General features: G+C 41.8%; 1 long non-coding RNA gene across 1 annotated transcript; it reads right to left on the bottom strand.

The window, feature by feature from the left end:
- Positions 1-449: 449 nt before the first annotated feature.
- LOC108106064 lies at positions 450-879 on the bottom strand. The gene is made up of 2 exons (XR_001772383.1): positions 814-879; positions 450-757 (listed from the first exon to the last, which is right to left on the bottom strand). It is a non-coding gene; the product is annotated as an uncharacterized LOC108106064 (long non-coding RNA).
- Between the last annotated feature and the right edge of the window lie 20627 nt (positions 880-21506).

Raw genomic sequence — 21506 nt, 5'->3', positions numbered from 1 at the left:
TAAAATCCATCAATGCTTCCAACTCCATTATTTATTGGAAAAATGTTACAACTACAAACTTTGGAGCGGTATACTTACTATTATTAATCGGAATCTTGATAACAGTCCTGTTCACCAATACAAAGAAGAAGGTCATATTCTCCACCGTACCAGAACCGAGTTTCGTGACGTCCACACCATCGCTTTGGCCGTCACTTCAATCCAGGAGGGGAGGAGTTACCGACCAGTCGGTAGGTAACGAGCCGCCGGCCAAGCCACCCAGAGCTACCCTGGAATTGGTACGCTGACTGGGTGGCCACTTGACAATACATATGGATGCAATTATGTTGCAATCTAAACATCGTCCAAAACTAGGCAACGACCACTTGGGTCGCTGCCCTGCTAACGTTTCGCTGACTCTGCAACAGGATGCCCCGACCCCCGGAAATGTGACACGAGAAGCACTTGGATTTGGATTCTTTATAAACATTCATTTTATTTCATTTTCGTACTTATGTATAAGCATTTATGTATAGCATGTAAGATTTTTTATGTACAATTCGGCAGCGGCGGTTTCTCGGACACCGCTGAACAATATAAGTTTCAGTTTGAGAATTTACTTCAAACAGAGAAGTTTCAATTCCGCTAAGATTTTTAAAAACGGGACTTGAAGAATATCTGAAGACATTCCGATAAATATCAGGAGAACACCCCGAACCAACATTGGATTTTACTATAACTCACGCGTAGGTCAGAAGAGAGGGTTAACTTCAAGGGCCTGTGACCGTGGCTGTAGAAAGCATTAAAATACATTTCAAACTAACTTAATCTTACCGCAGTATGCCCTCCTACAATTCACAAAACAATTAAAAGCACAATTCTGGCGGCATTCACAGTAGCGATATTAGTAGGACCGCGCTTCAAGGGGCGAAGGAATCTATACGAAATTGGATAAGTTAACAAATACTATCGGCTTGGCCGATCACGAAGAAATGCCTTCATAACACTAGGTGAACTAATATTCGTTTTAAAAAACGTAAGCTTAAGTTTAAAAACTAAATAAATATTAGTAGTTTGATTTTTAAAATTATAAAGTATAGGGTTATATATGAAGTAGCAGCATTGATAAACAAACAAAAATCGCTTAACCACCTCTGTTTTCAGACATTCAGAAAGATAATAACCTAAGTTGTCAGCAATCCGCTGACCCAACGAAACTATCTGATACATAAAAATTGTTACACATATATGGCACTGTACTACACAACCTACGGAAAAACTGGCTCCGCTTGCAAAATATACCTTCATTGTTTCTTAATACCTATTTTTGTTAACTTAAGCATTTTGTACCTGTAAAAACTGTTAAGTTTGTTAAATAAAATCGTTTCTCATTCATTATCGCATTCATCAGATACTGTGGCCGTGTCTTCGTCCCTTCTTAGTATAAAAGCGGTTTTCATTCTGTTATCTGCATCACACACAATTCCGAGAATACTGGCTTGTGACGACATACAAAAATATGAAACCAATATCCAGTGGGGAACGGGTGTTTTCTATTTATGTTTGTGTTTGACAATGAAGATGTCGTCACTCGGTTGGGAGTTGCCTATAAAATACAGCGGCGATACGGCAACCCGTCTTGAATACCCAAGCCACTATTGTAATTTCAACCAAGAAACTCATAAATGTATGAGCGTGCGTACGTATGTTTTGTTCTAGTGAGGAACCCTAAAAGAAATATCGCTTACCGCAGTATAACCTCCCACACTCCATGGCTTTTGACTACCAATTCACCACGAGCGCGCCATATTTATCTATCTAGTGTGCCCGATCTTTTCATGAGGACCAATACTAAATAGTAAACTATCCCCCCAACTCCATGAAGAACCCCTTCACTCAAATCCAAAGCCAACTTTAAAGCGGGGCACATTGTCCAGCGGGCTCGTCTGACCTCACCATCCATTCCAGCAAAGGACCCATCCACGACGTCCTTCCGCCAGCCTCGAAGCGGCACGGCTGTATTGCAAACGAAGACGATGTCTCCTCGACGAATCGGCTTCTCTCTGCGGCATCACTTCTCTCTCCGTGTCAGCGTGGGCTGGTACTCGAAGACCCACCTCTTCCAGAAACGGTTCCGCAACATCTTTGCTATGCGCCACTGCTTCCACGTAGCTCCTTCCTTAGCAAGGTCTCCATCCAGGCCGGGAGTATCCAGCGGGGAAGCTGCTCCCTTGAGCCCATCTGGCAAAAGGGTGAGCGGGCGCGAATAAGCAATATTCTCCGCCTCTATTAGGAAACTCTCCAAGACGTGCTCCTTCGGCGCCACCTCCTTCACTGTGTGACGCAGCACCCTCTTTGCGCACTGCACCATTTGCTCCTAGACTCCGCCCTCTGTCGGCTTCGCTTGGCACAGTTCCGCCTGGATCCTCTCGGGTTCGAAGATCTCCGAAAATCTTTTGGCCTCCCTGTCCACTCCAACGAAGTTTTTGCCATGGACAGGTCGTGCGCCAGTTACAAATGAATCGCCCTGGTCCTCAAGCACGTAAACAAGGCCACCCACCGCTTCTCCTGGTGCCGAGCTACGGTCACTAGCAGTGTTTCGAAGTAGTCGAGACCCGTGCTCTTAAACGGCCAGCCACTGGCCTCCAGACGATCCTCTGGCAGGGGTCCCATAATCGGCGGCATCGGTCGCGCTCTGTGCAGCTTACACTCAATGCATCCCGAGATCACACTGCGAATCACTCTCCGTGGTCTCGTAATCCAGAGCCTGGTCCGGATCTCCGCCATCGTAGCATCCACGTTTTGATGCTTCATCCATACTTGGGCATCGCGCACTATCATCTCCGTGAGACTGTGCCGGTGCGATAGGTTCACTGGCCTCTTGGCGCTGTACGTTATATATACAGCCGCATCGATCCTGCCGTACACTCGCAGGACTCCATTGCCACCTAGGTATGGCGCCAGTCCACATAAGTCGCTTCCTATAGCAACGTCGTCGGGGAACGCCTCCAGTTGTGCTTTAAGGACCAACAAATTCTTAGCTGCCTCACACTCAGCTACAGTGAGGACATAGTTCTCAAGCTCATCTCGTTGTCCAAGGCATCGACGCGTGAACCGTAGAACCCAGGCCGTAGTCCTCAACAATCGCCTGTAGCTTGAGAATCTCTGTAACGATATAAACTCCTAGCTCTGCTACCAGCTCGTTGTCGACCATCGTCACCGAAGAACCTTCATCCAGGAGCGCGTACGTATCCACCTGCTTCCCACCTCCGTATAGCGTCACCGGCAATACAAGAAACAGTAGTCGTTCTCGGTCCTCGTTGACACAGCTCAAATTCCTTTCTGACGTCGCCGGGGCATGCCCGGATGACGATGTTCCTTCATTCACTCGGACGCCTTTCGTCGGCCCAACAGCCTGTCGGATCTGGTTGTAGCTTCTCCAATTGCCGCCTCGCTGTGGCGGTCCCCTGAAGCCTTCATTGCTTGCTTCATGCAGAAGACAGTGATAATTCCTCCTGCATCCATTCGCGGGGCACTCTCCTGAGACGGCACATAAAACATAAGCGATGTCTTCTGGATAGCTTCAATCTCTCTGTAGGTGTGGCTCCAATGAATCGTTGGCAGTCCCAAACTGCATATTGTCCAGGTCCAAGCCCTCCCCATATTGGGCAACCTTTGAGGCAGCTCACCACGCAGACCACATTCGATCGGGAGCTTGGCCACGAGGTCTTCCATGAGGGTAGAATAACCCGGATGCTGCTCTGCCTTCGCCGACTGCATGAAGGCCTTGAGGTTTCTCGCATGCGTGGCGAATGCAACGAGCTTTACGAAATTGTGTTCCGTAACTGCGGGCACATCTCGGATGCTGTTAAGCTGGCTGCATATTAGTTGCTCCGGTCGGCCATATCTGAAACGCAGCTGCTCCATCACTGCATTCACATTGCTGGAGTGAATCAACAACGACTTCATCGTCCCAAGAGCGTCATCCTTTAACGCCTTCAGTAACCTCTGGTTGTTATCAAAGTCCTGATAACCATACGCTTGCGTCGTTTCCGTAAACGCGCATGAGAATATGGGCCAATCCTCTGGCTTCCCTCCGAACGTAGGCAGTTCAGGAAGCTTTCGTGGCGCCCAGCTTGTAGTTCCTCCTATAGTCGTCGTCCAAGCACAGTTTTTAGGAGACGGCGCTCGTACAGATGTTCCGCCGGCCACTTCATTATGTAGCCCGAAATGGCGATGTGTTACTGTTTATCGTGATATAGCTCTGCAAAACTGTGCACGGTATCTCGTACGGGCACTTTGCGCTGTCTGCGCAAGATCGACCCCCTCACCAGGGTGCAGTTCCAATGTCGCCAGTCACCACGAGCGCGCCATATTTATATATCAAGTGTGCCCGATTTCTTCATGAGGACATAATACCAAAGTTCCAATACTAAATAATAAACTATCGATAATCGACCCGCGACAGAAGATTTAATGAGTGATCATGTAGTATTGTCTTGTGTCATATGGAGTTGCCTTTAGCGACTACCCCACACTCGTAGGTCAGAAGAGAGGGTTAACTTCAAGGGCCTGTGACCGGGGCTGTAGAAAGCATTAAAATACATATCAAACTAACTTAATCTTACCGCAGTGTGCCCTCCTACAATTCATAAAACAATTAAAAGCACAATTTTGACGGCATTCACAGTACCGATATTAGTAAGACTGCGCTTCAAGGGCGAAGGAATCTATTCGAGATTGTATAAGTTAACAAATACTAGATTTTCCTTATAACACATGACGCCGCTTCACGGGAAAATGCCGATCACGGGAAAATGCCTTCAGAACACTAGTTGAAGTCGCCGCTTGGTTAGCGATAACAAGGACAACAAGAGTGTGTGTTGTAGATAGTGTTTTATTATACCGCAGTTTCTCTTTCCTCTCTCTGTGATGTCGCAAATCGTAAAGCTGTAAACAATTCAATTCTCAAATCGATTTTATCGATCTTTTTGGATGAGCGAAAATATCGATTATTTTTTTAGGGAATCGATGCATCGACAAATTTGCTCACTTAAAAAAAATTAAGTAAGTGAAAAAATTATTTAAAAATAATTTAACTGAAGTAGACTAATAAATATTAATCACTTCCAGAATCAGTGTGTGTTGGTATTGAGGAAAAAAAAGAGAGATTGATAACTATGTTCGTTTTTCATATAAGTAATGTAGATTGTTTCCCGTGTTGAATGCATAGTCACCAACCGCAAAGCGTTCTTGAAAACCAAAAACGTAGACAAACTTATACTGACAAATAAAAACCCATGGGGCTTAAATGAATAACCAGAAACAATAACTAAAACAATTTTTTTAACGAATTTTACTTTTGTTCGCAACTGTAAAATCGGTATTTTCCATAACTTACTTAACAAAAGTGCCTATTTCATTATACAATTTTTTTTTCGTTTTCGATTGTAAATCGATTTAATCGATCTTTTCAAGAATTGAATCGAAAAGAATCAATTCTCATAAATTAGTATTGTTTACAGCTCTAGTAAATCGGTGTAAGTCGAGTCGCTTATTTCATGCTCGTCATCACCCGATTTAGTGTGACCGAATAACACAACCCTAAAAATCCTGAAGCAAATAATACTGACTTCTAGCGGGGCTAAATACAAACTTATGGTTACTATTGATAGCCCTAATCCGTTCCGCGACAATACTTATTCTTCCTATCGATAAGAATGTTTGACCGTCGACAAGTATGTTTGGAAAACATTTTCACTTATCTACCATGGTATCTCATGGAAGTGTGCTGTTTTTTTTTGCACAGCCCAGACTTTAACCTCATTCTCCTTAGGTCGTATGGTTGACCATAGCTAATTTTTTTGTTGTAGATCCTGTTTTGTAATCCTCGAGTTGTGTCAATATCTTGGGTCTTCCAATCTCATACCAATTTCCGGACTGCGTTCTCTAAATATAACTTTATCATAGTTTTTTTCAATTCTAAGGATAAATCTTTTCCCCGACCCATTTCGTCCAATTGCTGCAATAAATGCTCCGAAGTAGAGTTCAAGAGTTCACGGATTACAGCTGCATTCAGAAATAGAAGTCAAGAATAAAATGTGAACTTATAATTTTTTGCGTAGAAACATTTTTTGGCGTTATTAAGGAAATCATCTAGTATTTTCGTAAAACTTGTCAAATTTATGTTTTAATATATAAATATATCATCGAAATGTATATCTTTCATGTTATGTATTATTATTCATTTCTCGAAATATTAAAGTAAGCAAACATCTACATGTATGTATATGTAAGCAAACATCTGTTTTTAAGATAACAGAAGCGGGTAACTTAGTTGTTACCGGCACCATCCGTGAGACTGTCCCGGAAGTTAATTAATTTCAAAGTAAATCCAATTTCAATGATATCTTAGATGTACTTTTACAAAGAGTTGAATTTATTTATTAATTATTTCAAAATATGGAAACCAGTACAGGGGCTCGTATTAAAAACGGAAGGTTGTCTTCTCAAGTAAATTGTTATTTTATCGTGGTGGGGGGTTTGACGCAAATGAAGTGCAAGATAACATTACAACTGTTCACAAGGTACTTGTCAACAATCTACGACGGATATTTCAGCATTGAAAATATCAGAACGATTTCAATTCTTTCAATTGATAACAATGAAGAAAATATTTGTTATATTACAAAAAGTTTAAAAAATAACAAGAGGAAACGATATAGTCGAGTGCCGCGACTATAAGATACCCGTTACTGTTTTACACAATTTAAAAATATTCATTTTGCCAGTGGAAATCCACAAGGCGCCACCTATTGTCAGAGAAAGTATGTTGAGTAACTGATAGTGAAGTCACAAACCATGTGAGTTCTTATTATCTAACTGTGTGTTTTCGTTAAAGTGGGCGTGGCCGGACAAAAACTCGTGGCAAGTTGCAGTGTCATCTTTTAAATACGTATTCTAAAGCATAACTTTGTAGCTCTTAAGTTTCTGAGGTTTTTCGGGTTTCGTGGGCGTTAGAGTGTGCGAGGATTGATGCTTAGCCAGAACTTTCTTGTTACCGAGATATCAGCTTTTCTAAAAAATGCGAATACCGTCTTTTGAGCTTGGTGGGCGTATGGGTGGGTGCGGCCGGATAATGGTATTACTATAAGATGCGCTAGCTTGTAAAGATTATACATACTGAGAACATTTTAGCTCTAATAGTTCCTGAGATTTAGAGTGGGCGTGGCAGGATACTGTAATAAAAGGAACCTGATGGAAATGTGATAAGATGTTTTTTATTGGCATTTAACATATATCGCAGTGTTAGTATTTATTTATATTTATTATTAAACATTATAAAAATATATTTGGTTGTTTTTAATAAGGCTATTAGGGGAAACTATAGACTTTTGCAATTGTTCAGAATTGAGAAGCCAGAGGCCAGACTAGATCACATTTATGGAAACGTCATTCAACGTGAAGGCTTATCGGGAAGTGTGTCCAGAGAATGTGATCTCTAGTAACTACTAGCCTCTGATTTGTATCTTTCTTCAAGTATATGAGGATACAGGCTATGGATTTTATTACATAACGTAGAGATATGTGTCCATTCATTGTGTGAAACTCTAAATTTTCAATATGTACCCTTTACGTTCAAGTCCCTTATGTTTTGTTGTAATTATGTAGCTCTATAAAGTTATTAACTACAACGTTGAGAAGTGATGTTGACATCCACGAGTCCTTTTGACTCATCACCTTGAGGAAATGTTCTGGGTATCTTTCGGCATATGTTGACCTTAATGATTGTGGTGTTACGAGTTTGAGTGGTACTGGAATCGTTTTAAAGATATTTGCATGTTGATATGGATACGTAGTCTTCCGTTGATGATTAACAAGTTATCCTTACATATTGCTTGTGCCTTCTGTGGGGCAGGAGCATATGAAGATTGTATATATTGTTTTTCAGGGGCTTATTTTCTGGTTCAAGCTCAACCTTTAAGAGTGGCAGCGGCTTTCTATCCCTGTTAAGGATATTGAAGACTGTCTTAACGCTAAATCCCTTCTCTTGTAGCGCCTTTGTTATATCCGCAGGCGTTACTACGGACTCTAAGCCCTTGAGTACGACTTGCAGGCCCTTGCGGCTTTTTAACTGAACCGTGCAACAGTTCTTTTTATTCTCAGTAAGATATTTCGATAATACTGTGTAATTATCTTCGGACTTCATTTGAACTTTTGTTTCCTGGATGTTGCCCTGTAGTGAGGTTCATATGCAATCACTTTAGATTACGTTCTTTATAATTCAAACACATTGAATTAGTATTGTGATCTTTATTATTTGGAGCAACATGTACGTGTCGCTCCAATTGTTGGACAATATCTGTTTTGTGCAAAATCATTAAGGCTATGCTTAGGCTAAACCGTGTAGCTGCGCTGCCGGTAAAGCCAGGAGCGGTTGCATTATGTATGCATATATAGATGTTGTTATATATTGGCGGAAGGAATGTGTTATGCGCTCTCTTTGTTATGTATGTAAAAACGCGACGGCCAGCGAGGAAACGCGTGGTCAGCCCTTTAAGTTCATAGCGCATATATGTGATCATGTTAGGCATGCACTTGAATTGGGATGTTTACAATAACATTGCAACAAAGTGTCACAGTGTATTCATACATTTAAATTATGTGTGTCTTGGTGCTGTATATAAGTACAGTAGAGATTCGATAAGTGCGCATAGTACAGCCCTTTACAAGGGGTATTATATGGATTTGCCAATATGCTCAATAATTTTGTTGACAAGAAAATTTGGAACTTTTTTCTCGTATATTCCTTTTCTCGACTTCAGAAGATTCGGCAGCCTTAATCTCATGGTCTGCAAAAATTTTAAATCGGTTTGAGTTCAAGGGCGTTTCTATTCCTCAATAAATTCCAGCACATTATCCAAATATTGAATTTCCCTGGGTGAAAATCCGGGAGAGTTTTCCCGGAAAAATTACTATTAAAAATTTAAGCAAAAAAAAAAGACTTGCGAAGCGAAACAATCGAAACGAAGTTGACTCCAAAAGTTTATTGCTGCTGCTTCGAGGTTCGATCGGTTAATGCTCTCCCGAGAGCAGCATAACATTTCGCATAGCCACGAACAGAAAAGCTTATCAGTTAGATCACAACAACTCGGCTATGCTCAAGCTTGAGTGAAACTGATAAGCTTTTGTACATTGGTTTAAGGTGATTTGTTTACATTTTGGCTGCGTATTCAATTAATTATTTCTTTTCATCTATCCTTAAAACTAACAATAAAACTTAATCTACTGCTCCAACATTCCGGCCCCGTTGAAGGCCTCCGGCGCTTTAACCTCCTCGTTAGGAGCGTTGCTTACTGGCAGCAATGCCAGCTTGTAGATGGCGCGCTTGATGACGCCTCCTGACGTCCGTACCTCCGCCACACGCACTCTTCCGTCCGCACCGACTGTTGTTGCCACCACGCGGCCTGTAAGCCACCTTTGCGGGGACATGTTGTCCTCGTGCACGAGCACCAGGCACCCGACCTCCAGATCGCGGTCCTCGACGCACCACTTGTTGCGATGCTGCAGGCTGGCGATGTAGTCCTTGGACCAGCTGGCTCAAAACTGCTGCTTGAGATCGGACAGCATTCGCCACCGCCTCAAATATCCGCAACTGGCTTTGCTGGAGATTCCGCCTGTGCCGGACTCTTGCGGCAGCGTGATTAGAGGCTGTCCGATAAGCAGATGTCCTGGAGTCAGGGCCTCTCCATCGTTGGGATCGTTGCCTGGCGACAGCGCTTCTACCTCGACCAGGTGGGTGCTGAGCTCGTCCGCTGTCAGCTTGGCGTTGCCGACTCCTCGCAGCAGCCGGTGTTTGGCGGCCTTGACTGCTGCCTCCCACAGTCCTCCGAAGTGTGGTGACCTCGGCGATATGAAATACCACCATACCATCCTCTCAACTGTTCCTGACTGCGGTGAAACGCTGCGCTCAGATCCTTGAGCACGTTGCTCGCTCCTACGAAGTTCATGGCGTTGTCGCTGTACATCTTCTGCGGCAGCCCTCTGCTCCCGACGAACCTTTTAAAAACAGATAAGAAGCTGTCAGTGGATAAATCTACAACGAGCTCAAGGTGATCAGCCTTTGTCGAAAAACACACGAAAACGGCAACATAAGTCTTGATAGGAGGTTTACCGCGGATCTTTAGTGACACATAAAATGGTCCGCAAAAATCTACCCCGCAAATCAAAAAGCGGCGTGCTATCTTGATCCTATCGTCTGGCAAGTTGCCCATTATCTGACCCATTAGCACTGGTTTGTATTTGAAACAGTGGACACAGCTACGGACAACTTTCGTGCACGCTTCTCGCACATTGATTAGCCATATCTGCTGTCTCGAAAGTGATACCATCACCTTGGCGCCAGCATGGTAATGAGTACGATGCAGGTCTCGAAGAAATAGCGAAACAAATTCTGATTTTGAGGACAGTAATATTGGAAATTTGGCATCATACGGAATTTCTGCATTTAACAACCTTCCCCCAACTCGGATTAATTGAAGTGTTACGCCTTCTAGTTCGCTAGTGTGTAAGAAAGGATTTAGACGTTGAAGCTGTGGGCTTAAAGCTTCAGATTTCTCTAGCTTGACATACTCTAAACCAAAATCAGCTCTTTGATATACTTGGACCATTCTTAGAAACGATAACTTAAGTTCGGTAGCCGAAATAACCATATCGCGATTATTTTTCCGATTTACATATGCCATAATCCGCAGGAGTTTATTGAATGACGAACATCTTCCAACAAGCTCAATGAAAACATTCGGTTGATTTGTTGTGACGGAACATACTGCCACGCTTTTCTTGTTCTCGGACAACTGTAACTCCGGTGAAAGTTCAGTCTGATGAGAACGAGGCCACTCGTTAGGATGTCGGAGTAAAAATTCTGGTCCATTTTCCCATAGCGTACATTTTAAACCCTCTATATCTGTTCCACGTGATACTAAATCGGCTGGATTATCTACCGTGGGCACATGCCGCCAGACAACATTCTCTGAGAGCTCTTGAATTTCAGAAACTCTATTCGCAACAAATGTAGCTAGAGTGGACGGATCCCTCTTTAGCCAGTATAAAGTGACTTGGGAATCCGACCAGAAATTGATGCTTTCAAACTCTAATTTGTTAAGCAAGGGAAATACTTGAGCCCATAATTTGGCAAGCAGATGCGCTGCACACAGCTCGAGCCTTGGAATTGATTTGGTTTTGAGGGGGGACACTCTCGACTTGGCGGTCAGCAGTCTTGACAAACTTTTTGTCCCAGCCACGGTACGAATATAAATGCATTAGCCATAGGCTTGGCTCGATGCATCAGCAAATCCGTGGATTTGAACAGTGTCATAGGAAGACAAACAAATGTATCGAGGAATGGATATCCGGTCAATTTCTAGTAAATTCTGTTTGAATTCATTCCAACTGGTATGTAAATTCATGGGAACCGATTCGTCCCAATCCAGTTTTTGTCGCCACAGTTCCTGAAGCAAGATTTTAGCTCTCGTGATCAGCGGGCACAACAATCCCAAGGGATCAAACAAACGGGCTGTGACTGATAAAATGTTGCGTTTAGTTGGTGGTAGGGACTGAAACGAATCCTCCAAACTATAATGAAAGGCATCACTCTGAGGGTTCCATCTCATCCCAAGCGTTTTCACAGACTCGGAAGTGTTGAACATAAGCGATTTTTCTGATCCCTGGTTAGTCATCAAACTCGGGTGATTTGTTGCCCATTTGGCCAGCTGGAAACCACCGAACTCTAACACCTTGGTCACTTCTTTGCGAATGACTTCCAACTCTTCTAAACTGTTTGCTCCTGTGAGCATAAAGTCTACATAGAAGTCACTTGAAATTACCTCTGATGCGACAGGATGTGACTCAGAGTAAATTTTTGCCAGTTCAAAGAGACAACGAATGGCCAAAAATGGAGCAGAGGCTGTTCCATTAGTGACAGTGTTGAGGCAATAGGTTTGGAGAGCTTGCGTCGACTTTTCCCTCCACACGATATATTGGAAATTTCTGTCTTCATTGGCAATGTTAACTTGCCTTTACATCTTCGAGATATCAGCAGTCAAGGCAAAATAGCGTAAAGCTCCCTCTGAATCGTTGCACCCACCATTAGAGTCTCATTTAATGAGATCGAGGTTGACGTTTTACTTGAAGCGTCAAAAACAACTCGCAACTTTGTGGTGCTTCGATCTCTCCGGGACGTGTTCCAATTCCCAAAAACGTTCTACAAGAGAGTCGAGAGAACTTATATTTTCGCTGCTTACTTGAGCATTATTCGATACGCGTTGAGTGTACTTTCCCGAAACAATCCATCCTAATAAAGTTTTCTGTATTGAAGGATGTTCTGAACCCAATTTTATTTGACCTACGCTGAGAAGTTCGAAAAAGGATTCTGCCCCAATTAGTAAGTCTATTTTTGCAGGCATGTGAAAACGAGGGTCTGCTAATTCAATATTTGCTGGAATTTTCCACTGTGCACAATCGACTTCGTTATCTGGTTGATATGATGAAATGGAGCTTAATACCCAAAAATCAGTAGCGAAAGATCAGAGCATTGACGCGAGAATAAATCGACGCGTGGACTTTGTGCCGTACTACAGAAACTGTCCAAATCTATCCCGTACCTTAACGACAGCCGTAGCAAGAATAACTTGCTCACTACTTGCAACATGACAAGAATGGGCTTGATTGGGATGATCAAATGCTACTGAAGGTGCTTGGGCTTGCGCTTGAGGAAGTGACTCCGAAGAAGTTGGTTGCTGCTCTACCCCGTATTTGTGAAGAAGTGTGTTATGAGGTTTGGAGCAAACGCGACACTTTACTGCTTTGCACTTCTTGACTGGATGACCTGGATTCAGACAATTAATACACAACCTATTGTGTTTCGTAAAATCGAACCGTTGGATCACTGATAAAGCCATGAAAGGTTGACAACTGCCTAAACTATGGTTTGTTGCTGAGCAATATCGACATTTTGATTCAGGTCTGCGATCTGTTTGTGTGCATGAGAAGGAAGATTTGGAATATCCTCTATTGGAACCTTGGTAAGGCTTCCCTTTACTTTTGGTTGACTCTTCAGCAGCTAAATGTTGATATCGCCGATTCAACAGAGTCGCACAATCAGACCATGTAGGCAGCGTATTATAATCTAGCTGTTCCTCAAATCTGGATTTTGTTGTGTGATCTACTTTGGACATTGCTATGTGAATAAAAATTGCGTTGTTTATTTCCTTTTCACTACCCAAGGACTGTAACGATGCGTAGAGGGCCGATATTTCATCTATAAGAGACCTCAAGCCTGATGCAGAGGGTTTTGATACTTGCGGGAGGTCAAACAGCTGAGAAATCGTGTCAAAAAAGATCAAACATTTATTATCGTACACGTTTTTTAGACTAGCCAATGCCTTCTCATAATTTAGATCCGAAATTTGAAAAGCTTTCACAGTACCTAATGAATCATCGGTTAGACATGTGAGCAAATGGTTAAATTTCTCTATGTTTGTTAGAGATGGGTCGTTGTGAACTAAACTCTCAAAAAGACTTATAAAATTTTTGTAGTCGGAATATTTTCCACTAAATTTCGGTAGATTCATTTTTGGAATGACGATAACCACCTATATCACTTTGACTGAGTCGCTGAGGCTCGCATTCTCTCATTGCGGACCGATATAACGCTTTTGTAATTATGCACATCTCCTCAACAGACGCTCTTAAATCATTCACTGGATTTAGCACATCGATATCTCCTTGGAAATCCATCAATTTCTCGCAATATGATTCGAGAAGTTGCTTTCGGTATTCCATTTGAAACCTATCGAATGAAATGGTTTTTTCCTCGAATGACGTTCTCATACGTTGAATGTCACTCATTACCCTGCCGTGTTTATGCATAGCCACTATTAGTTTAGCACTAGGCTTTGACGATGATTCCTTTTCTTTTTCAGACATTTTAGGTTAATGTAAAAAAAAAAAAATACTCCAAGTAAAAACAGTCGGACACAAGGGTTAAATAAATTTATTTCCAAAATGCTCAAAATGCTTCCTTAATAAATTTCCAACAATATCTAAATTTTAAATTTTAAATATTAAAAAAATTAAATTTCTCCAAAATAAAATTTATTTGGTTGGATAAGGGTTAAATGTGCGCAGAAGCACCACCAAAATGCACAAAATACGTTTGTATGTGTATTTGCCGTTTAACCAAAGCCGAAAAATGCACAAATGTTAAATTTCATTTGACAAATAAATTGTCCAAACTATTTAAGTGGATCCCATACGGGTTAAAGATGCCCACAAACACCGACAAAAAAACCAACAAATGCAATTTTATCCAGGTGCTTACGATCTCTCGCTACGCGAGTGTTCTGGCCGGGAACCGTGCGATAGACTCCAGAGTGCGGAGTCAACGATTTCTTTAATGCGCGTGTTGGCCACTTCTGATCGGGCTCTGGGTGATTGCCCCCAGAGTACAGAGTCGGCGGTTTCTTCGACGCGCATGTTGACCACTTCTGGCCGGGCTCCAGGTGATTGTCCCCGGAGTGCAATGTCGGCAGTTTCCCTATTCTGTGTGTTGGCCACCGGATGTGGCCCGCAACTCGGCAGTTTCCCAATTTGGGAACTGGGTGTGTTAACTTCTCCCCCTTTTAAGTGGTCGCCGTCCCGGTGACCCGATGGTTCCAGGTCATCGTTAATTCTTGAGTTGGCGTGGACTTTGTTCTTCAGGTGGTGGTAGCTGAGCCAAAGGGTTGAGCACAGCAGGAGGAAGCCGAGTAGGGCGAGGGAGTAGCTGACGAAGGGTCCAAATGTGGTGGAGGTTCCTCAGACTCAACTCGTGCAGAAAGGGAAGGCTCAGCCGAGCTTGGTGGGTCGTGATGTTGACCATGATCATGGCTGACACAGCGGGTTTTTTCATTGAGTCTCCCAGCTGATTTATGAACCAAGTCCCGTTTACGCTTATTCTGTCTGAATAAGTTACGATGTACGTTCCAGATATCTTTTGGTCTCGTCCTTGGTTATCGGTTATGGTCATGTTGGCCTCGTTTACTATGAGGGTGCCATGATCTACCACAGTTATTGCATCCAGGTGACCTGGGAGCGTGGAACAGTGCACAATAACTCCAGAAACCAATTGGTGAGCACAGGTGTTATTTTGGAGCTCGTCTTGCAGAACCCGATGTTGAGGTTTCGTCCCGGGCACTCAGCGAATAGGTTTCCGTTTTCGAAGTCTAGGATCTTGTTGTGGTGCTGGACCGGATAGACTGTTATCTTGATACAAACAAGCTTAGGATTAGGAAATTTAATGAGAAAATGAATGATATCGGAATTTTGAAAAACACTTATACTATATACTTCTAAAATTTCTATTAAGCTAATGTTAATATGCTGTCTGTCTTTAAATTCACCAATTTCGGAGCTATCTAGAATTGCCGGACTTACAATGTTTAATTTTGCTAGGGTTAAGCCCATTAGAATGTTTTCCAAATCAGTGATAACGATTCTATTTTTAGCTAGGGTGATTTCCAAAAGGTGTGTTTCTTTATTTGTCTCGAATTTTTGAATTTGGTTCATAGCGCTCGAAAGTTCCTTCAAACGTCCTTGGAATTTGATATTTAATTCTGTTTGTTCTTCATCTGCTCTCAGTAATTGCTCTTGGTTGAATTTTACTTGATCCCAATCATTAAAGTCGGGTGTACCTGCAACTACTTTTAAGGCTGTTCCGATTAAGTTTATACTCCTAGCGGCCCTATGATGGATTTTTAGGGTAGCTACCAACTTGCGAATATGTCTGATGTTCCCAAACTACAATGTCACCGTCCTCTATGGGGATGTAGTCGGCGTTCGTGTAGTCGTTTAGTTTCACCGTCGCGTCCGTCCTAGCAGCCGTTAATGCCCAGATTATAATGTATTTTCCTAGCCTAGAAAAATATAGATGAATATAAAAATGTTAAAAATATAAAAAATCTAAAAAGTAAAAAGTAAAATTTGTCGGGAGCTTAGCGAAGGGTGATTAGCGTAGGTTGTCTTTATGGACCACCCTCCCTCTAATTAAGACCGTTGCCCCCAGGTCAGCTTCAATTTTTTCCTCTGAACATAGCGGTGAGAGTTTGTTACCTAGTCTTTTATTTGCTTTTAGAAAAACTTTTTCGCCTACCCGATAGGCCTTATATGTCCTATTCCTGTTTACATGGTCCAGCGTCTTTTCCTGTGCCTGTTGAATTTTTTTACTAATTTCTCTGTCGAATTCCATGGGCTTTGTGTGAACTATTTCTGATGGTTTTTTGTTTGTTTTTGAGTGGATTGAATTATTGTATTTGTTGGTTGCTAAGAGGATTAGTTCTATGGTATCGTTTAGTTTGCATCCGAGTTTCAAGCATCTGGCTATTTCAGCTAGAGTGCTATGAAATCTCTCTACTTGGCCATTTGATGTCCTGTGTAGAGGTGGAGCGTTGGAAATGGTGATATTGAAATGATTTAACAGGATTGTTTTAATGTTCTCGGAGTTTAATGGTCTTTCATTATCGCAGTAGATTGTTTTAGTTTTCGGAAAGAAATTTATTATTTGAAGTAAATGTGCTTTTATATCTACATCTATATCTGATGCGATGGTTTGCACTATGTCGAATTTTGAGAATTTGTCAACGCATGTAAGGAAAAGGGTTCCATCTGTTGAGAAAATATCGATGTGTAGAATTTCCCCAACGAATGAAGGTATAGGAGTTTCTGCGACCCTTTGTTTTGATGAGTGGCGTTTGTATTTTGCCATGGAACGGTTTTTGCAGTTTGATGTTATTTCTGTCACTAACCAAAGCATTTTTGGGAAGAAATAGTCCCTAAGGATTTGTTTTACATTTTCCTGAGCCGCTCGATGAGCCCTGTTGTGTTATGTTATGACAATTTCTTTCTGTTCGGTTAAGTCCGTTATGTCCTGTACGAAGTTTTTCGTGTGCTTAAAAGAAGTGCTAGGGAAGGACTCCACTAGTCGGTGTTGGATAAACGCTAAAGTTGGTAGTGAGCAATGTATCGCGTTTACTACCTCTGCGTTTACAACATCTTGTAATGCTTCCATCAGATTTTCCCGGTTGGGGGTTTTGATTATGTGTCTGATTTTGCTTTTAAACAAGATGAATGTATCCACCGAGAAACTATTTCCGTCCTCAATTATTATTTGGTTTCGGAAGCAGTTTACCGGATTGTCGGTTGTCTCGATGGTGTATGTTAGGGACTCTTCACTATGGATAGTGGCTAAGTCCGATTGTTGTCCGTCTTCTAGGGTATTAATGTTCTGGCGAGATAGTGCGTCTGCCACGAAATTTTCTTTTCCTGGTTTATAAACCAGTTTTGCACCATGGTCGTCAATAATCCCTTTCCAACGCTTCAGCTTTGCATTGGGATTTTTTTCTGAGACGGCAAAGGTGAGTGGTTGATGATCGGTAAAGATCTGCAACACTTTTGCTCCGTATAAGGCAAGGATCTCTCGCTCATTGATTGCGTAGTTTTTTTCGCTATCACGTAGTGCGCGTGATATCATTGTAATTGGGCGGCCATCTAGAGATAGAACTGCCCCTAGTCCGAAGCCTGACGCGTCCGTAGTTAAGTCGAATGGCCTCTTAAAATCTGGATATGAGAGCAAAACGTCTTCTGATGCCAAGATTTCTCTCAGTCTGTCGAACGTTTCTTTTTGTTCTTTGGTCATGTTGATATCAATCTTTCTCGATTGATATTTACTAACCTTCCCATTTTCTCCCTTTAGGATGCTTGTTAGCGGTCTTGCGATAGTCGCAAAGTTTTTTACAATGAAGCACCTAAACTAGCTTGCTAGCCCCAGAAAAGATCTGAGGTCAAAAAGAGTTTTTGGTGGGGGAAATTCCTTAATAGCTTTTACCTTTTCAGGTGAGGTTTGGAGTCCCCCTTGCGTCTCTATAAAACCCAGGTACTCGACGCTCCTTTTAAAGAACTTCGATTTCTCTTGGGATACGCTCATACCTGCTTCCAAGAGTTTGGCTAAACCCAGTCCACGTCCCTGACGTGGTCCTCTTTTTGTTGTTGAAAATATGATCACATCATCTACGTAGACGTGGCATATTCTTCTAAGGACGTCATCAATAGCCCTCTGGAAGATGCTTGGGGCGTTTTTAAGTCCGAATGGCATTCTGCAAAATTCGTATTTGCCGTTGTTTACGGAGAAGGCTATTTTTTCCCTGTCCTTTTCCGCCAGCTCTATCTGGTGGAAGCCTGATTTAAGGTCGAGTGTAGTGAAATACTGTGACTCGCCCATATTCGACAGTATTGTCGAAACTGTAGGGATAGGATATCTGTCGTCTACTGTTTTCTGGTTTAGTTTTCTGAAGTCGATAACTAATCGCTTCTTCCCTAACCCCATTCTGGTCTATGCCTTTTATCTACAACCCGCGTAGAGTTGTTATATGGGGATCTGGATGGCCGTATTACGCCGTCCGCTAGAAGTTGTTTAACCTCTGCATTGACGAATTCCGGTTACACCCATGGGGTGTGGGTACGACTTGGAGTACACCGGTTCCCCATCAGTTTTTATTGTTGCTATAGTGTTAATGTTAAATGGAAGTGCTTCGTCTGGGTCAGCGAAGGCTTTTTGATTTTTAAGAATCATTTTATCAAAGGTGGCCCTAATTGCCACGGGGACATCTTCGTCATTAATTTTTATAAAGTAGACGTTTTCTGCCCTAGTAAATCGGATTTTTTCATATCCGTTATTTGTGTGGATAATGTTTCCGGTAATATCGAGTTTCGCCTTCGCTTGTTTAAGCAAGTCGAGACTAGGATCTTGTTGTGGTGCTGGACCGGATAGACTGTTATCTTGATACAAACAAGCTTAGGATTAGGAAATTTAATGAGAAATGAATGATATCGGAATTTTGAAAAACACTTTATACTATATACTTCTAAAATTTCTATTAAGCTAATGTTAATATGCTGTCTGTCTTTAAATTCACCAATTTCGAGCTATCTAGAATTGCTCGGACTTACAATGTTTAATTTTGCTAGGGTTAAGCCCATTAGAATGTTTTCCAAATCAGTGATAACGATTCTATTTTTAGCTAGGGTGATTTCCAAAAGGTGTGTTTCTTTATTTGTCTCGAATTTTTGGAATTTGGTTCATAGCGCTCGAAAGTTCCTTCAAACGTCCTTGGAATTTGATATTTAATTCTGTTTGTTCTTCATCTGCTCTCAGTAATTGCTCTTGGTTGAATTTTACTTGATCCCAATCATTAAAGTCGGGTACCTGCAACTACTTTTAAGGCTGTTCCGATTAAGTTTATACTCCTAGCGGCCCTATGATGGATTTTTAGGGTAGCTACCAACTTGCGAATATGTCTGATGTCCACGGGTGCTGTGGTCTTTTTGGTCGTGTGGGTTTTTTTCTTTTTTCTTCTGGGAGGTCTCGTAGTCGGTGTCGTCTTTTTCGTTACTTGTTATAAAATCTAAAAGATTCCCAAACTACAATGTCACCGTCCTCTATGGGGATGTAGTCGCGTTCGTGTGTAGTCGTTTAGTTTCACCGTCGCGTCCGTCCTAGCAGCCGTTAATGCCCAGATTATAATGTATTTTCCTAGCCTAGAAAAATATAGATGAATATAAAAAATGTTAAAAATATAAAAAATCTAAAAAGTAAAAAGTAAAATTTGTCGGGAGCTTAGCGAAGGGTGATTAGCGTAGGTTGTCTTTATGGACCACCTCCCTCTAATTAAGACCGTTGCCCCCAGGTCAGCTTCAATTTTTCCTCTGAACATAGCGGTGAGAGTTTGTTACCTAGTCTTTTATTTGCTTTTAGAAAACTTTTTCGCCTTACCCGATAGGCCTTATATGTCCTATTCCTGTTTACATGGTCCAGCGTCTTTTCCTGTGCCTGTTGAATTTTTTACTAATTTCTCTGTCGAATTCCATGGGCTTTGTGTGAACTATTTCTGATGGTTTTTTGTTTGTTTTTGAGTGGATTGAATTATTGTATTTGTTGGTTGCTAAGAGGATTAGTTCTATGGTATCGTTTAGTTTGCATCCGAGTTTCAAGCATCTGGCTATTTCAGCTAGAGTGCTATGAAATCTCTCTACTTGGCCATTTGATGTCCTGTGTAGAGGTGGAGCGTTGGAAATGGTGATATTGAAATGATTTAACAGGATTGTTTTAATGTTCTCGAGTTTAATGGTCTTTCATTATCGCAGTAGATTGTTTTTAGTTTTCGGAAAGAAATTTATTATTTGAAGTAAATGTGCTTTTATATCTACATCTATATCTGATGCGATGGTTTGCACTATGTCGAATTTTGAGAATTTGTCAACGCATGTAAGGAAAAGGGTTCCATCTGTTGAGAAAATATCGATGTGTAGAATTTCCCACAACGAATGAAGGTATAGGAGTTTCTGCGACCCTTTGTTTTGATGAGTGGCGTTTGTATTTTGCCATGGAACGGTTTTTGCAGTTTGATGTTATTTCTGTCACTAACCAAAGCATTTTTGGGAAGAAATAGTCCTAAGGATTTGTTTTACATTTTCCCTGAGCCGCTCGATGAGCCCTGTTGTGTTATGTTATGACAATTTCTTTCTGTTCGGTTAAGTCCGTTATGTCCTGTACGAAGTTTTTCGTGTGCTTAAAAAGAAGTGCTAGGGAAGGACTCCACTAGTCGGTGTTGGATAAACGCTAAAGTTGGTAGTGAGCAATGTATCGCGTTTACTACCTCTGCGTTTACAACATCTTGTAATGCTTCCATCAGATTTTCCCGGTTGGGGGTTTTGATTATGTGTCTGATTTTGCTTTTAAACAAGATGAATGTATCCACCGAGAAACTATTTCCGTCCTCAATTATTATTTGGTTTCGGAAGCAGTTTACCGGATTGTCGGTTGTCTCGATGGTGTATGTTAGGGACTCTTCACTATGGATAGTGGCTAAGTCCGATTGTTGTCCAGTCTTCTAGGGTATTAATGTTCTGGCGAGATAGTGCGTCTGCCACGAAATTTTCTTTTCCTGGTTTATAAACCAGTTTTGCACCATGGTCGTCAATAATCCCTTTCCAACGCTTCAGCTTTGCATTGGGATTTTTTTCTGAGACGGCAAAGGTGAGTGGTTGATGATCGGTAAAGATCTGCAACACTTTTGCTCCGTATAAGGCAAGGATCTCTCGCTCATTGATTGCGTAGTTTTTTTCGCTATCACGTAGTGCGCGTGATATCATTGTAATTGGGCGGCCATCTAGAGATAGAACTGCCCCTAGTCCGAAGCCTGACGCGTCCGTAGTTAAGTCGAATGGCCTCTTAAAATCTGGATATGAGAGCAAAACGTCTTCTGATGCCAAGATTTCTCTCAGTCTGTCGAACGTTTCTTTTTGTTCTTTGGTCATGTTGATATCAATCTTTCTCGATTGATATTTACTAACCTTCCCATTTTCTCCCTTTAGGATGCTTGTTAGCGGTCTTACGATAGTCGCAAAGTTTTTAATGAAGCACCTAAACTAGCTTG

Source organism: Drosophila eugracilis, unplaced genomic scaffold (genome assembly GCF_018153835.1).
Source record: "Drosophila eugracilis isolate 14026-0451.02 unplaced genomic scaffold, ASM1815383v1 contig_1089, whole genome shotgun sequence".
Taxonomy (NCBI): domain Eukaryota; kingdom Metazoa; phylum Arthropoda; class Insecta; order Diptera; family Drosophilidae; genus Drosophila; species Drosophila eugracilis.
Note: the sequence above shows the minus strand (reverse complement) of the source record. Positions and strands in the feature narration are given on the sequence as shown.